This window comes from Mandrillus leucophaeus, unplaced genomic scaffold, assembly GCF_000951045.1.
Source record: "Mandrillus leucophaeus isolate KB7577 unplaced genomic scaffold, Mleu.le_1.0 Scaffold410, whole genome shotgun sequence".
NCBI lineage: Eukaryota > Metazoa > Chordata > Mammalia > Primates > Cercopithecidae > Mandrillus > Mandrillus leucophaeus.
The window spans coordinates 441,743-444,404 of record NW_012104366.1 but is presented as its reverse complement, the minus strand read 5'-3'; positions in this window follow the sequence as shown (position 1 = coordinate 444,404).

Below are 2,662 nucleotides of genomic sequence, written 5' to 3'. Positions count from 1 at the left end.
GCTCACTGCAACCTCTGCCTCCAGGTTCAAGTGACTCTCCCACCTCAGCCTCCCAAGTAGCTGGGACTACAGGCACGTGCCACCACACCCAGCTAATTTTTGCATTTTTAGTAGAGATGGGGTTTCACTATGTTGGCTAGGATGGTCTCAAACTCCTGACCTTGTGATCCACCCACCTTGGCCTCCCAAAGTGCTGGGATTACAGGCGTGAGCCACTGCACCTGACCAGACTAGCCTTTTTCAAAATAAATGTTTAAGAATGTTCTAAAATAGGCCAGGTGTGGTGGCTCACGCCTGTAATGCCAGCACTTTGGGAGGCTGAGGTGAGCGGATCACCTGAGGTCGGGAGTTCAAGACGAGCCTGACCAATATGGAGAAACCCCATCGCTATTGAAAATACAAAATTAGCCAGGCATGGTGACACATGCCCTTAATGCCAGCTACTCAGGAGTCTGAAGCAGGAGAATCCCTTGAACCCAGGAGTCAGAGGTTTCAGTGAGCTGAGATCGCGCCATTGCACTCCAGCCTGGGCAATAAGAGGGAAACTCTGTTTCAAAAAGAAAAAAAAAAATGTTCTAAAATAAAATGTAAAAAACACCACAATACCTTTCACCCCTCTCCCCTCTCTGTACCACTACCTTCTATGCAGAAGATTTCTGACCATTATTAGCCTTGGAGGATTATCTACTTAAGGGAGATGGTAGGATTCATTTAGAATGAATTCTCTACATGGAGCCACCTGACTAACATGGAGAAACCCTGTTTCTACTAAAAATACAAAATTAGCCGGACGTGGTGGTGCATGGCTGTGATCTGTTATTAGGGAGGCTGAGGCAGGAGAATCACTTGAACCCGGGAGGTGGAGGTTGCGGTGAGCCGAGATCGTGCCATTGCACTCTGGCCTGGGCAACAGGAGCAAAACTCCGTCTCAAAACAAAAACAAATCCAGAGTCTCACCTAAATCACATATGGGTGAGACTCAAAGTGTAATTCATCTTGAGATAAATTTCCCTCCAGCTGTGATCTGTGAAATCAAACAAATTATTTACTTCCAAAATATGATGATGGAACAGATATAGGATAGACATTCCTTTCCCAAAAGGGAGAAATAGGAAAGAAGAAACGATTAACAGGACCCAAGTAAGTCCAAAACCCAACAGGGCAAACAACATTAAATCTTAAGGCTGGATCTTTGTTGACACCATGTCCCACCACCTGGACACACTGGAGTGGGGTTTGGATGCCCAAGGCCCTGGGAAGCCTTGGGTATGCATTGAAATGGCATGCCTGTGGCTCTCACAAGCTGACACTGCATACTAGTGGCTCTACAGCTCTGGGGTCTCGGGGTGGCCTCAGTCCCTGAGGAGTGGCTCCACTAGGCCCTAATGGGTACTCTCTGCCATGGCTCTGCCCCTGGGGCAGGTGTCTGCCTGGGTCCCTAGGCTCTCTAAGGCAGCCTTTAAAATCCAGACGAAGGAAGCCCTGCCACCACAGTTCTTGCATTCTGCACTCCTGTACAATTAGCACCATGCGGACACCAGCAAGGCTCACTGCTTGAGTGGCCTGGAGCAATGCCCTGAGCCACACCTGGGCCCACTTGAGCTACAGCTGGGGCAGCAAAGAGTACTGCATCTGAAACTCTGCACAGTGAGTCCTCAGCTCTGATGGGTTCCCCAGGCCTTCTCCCCAAACTGTTCTGCCCTCAAGGTCCTAGCACTCTGGGCTTGTGGTGGGAGGCACAGCCTAAAAATTATCAGCAATGCCTTCAGGGTGATTCGTCCATTGTCTTGATGAATGGCACCTGGCTCCCTTCTCTTCCTACTAATCTTGTTACTAAAGGTAGCTTGGTCACATCCTTGTTTTTTTTCTCCTAAATGTATTTTTTTATTCTTTACTTGGCCAGGCTGAGAATTTTCCCTATCTTTATATTATGCTTCCCTTTTGATGATAAATTCCATTTTTAAATTGTTTCTCTCTTCTTGCATTTTACTATAAACAGTTAAGAGGAGCCACACAGCACCCTGAAATGAATGCTCTGCTGCATAGAGATTTTTTCTGCCAAATATCATAGTTCATCACTTCTTTTTGTTTGTTGTTTTTTTTTTGAGATGGAGTTTCATTCTTGTTGCCCAGGCTGCAGTGCAATGGCGCTATCTCAGCTCACTGCAACCTCTGCCGCCGAGGTTCAAGCGATTCTCCTGCGTCAGCCTCCCGAGCAGCTGGGATTATAGGTGCCTGCCACCATGCCCAGCTAATTTTTGTGTTTTAGTAGAGAAAGGGTTTCACCACATTGGCCAGGCTGTTCTCAAACTCCTGACCTCAGGTGATCCACCTGCCTTGGCCTCCCAAAGTGCTGGGATTACAGGCGTGAGCTACCGTGCCTGGCCTCATCACTGTTAAGTTCTGCTTTCCATGAAGTCCTGGGACACAAATATAATTCAGTCAAGTTCTTTGCCGCGTTATAACATGGATGACCTTTCCTCCAGTTTCCAATACGTTGTTCCTCGTTTCCATCTGAGACTTCATCTGAATGGCCTTCACGTCCGTATTTTTACCAACTTTCTGTTCACAACAACTTAAATAGTCTTTTATAAGATTCAGAGTCTCCTGCAGCTCTCCCCTTCTTCTAAGCCCTCACCAGAGTCACCCTTAATGCTCTTTT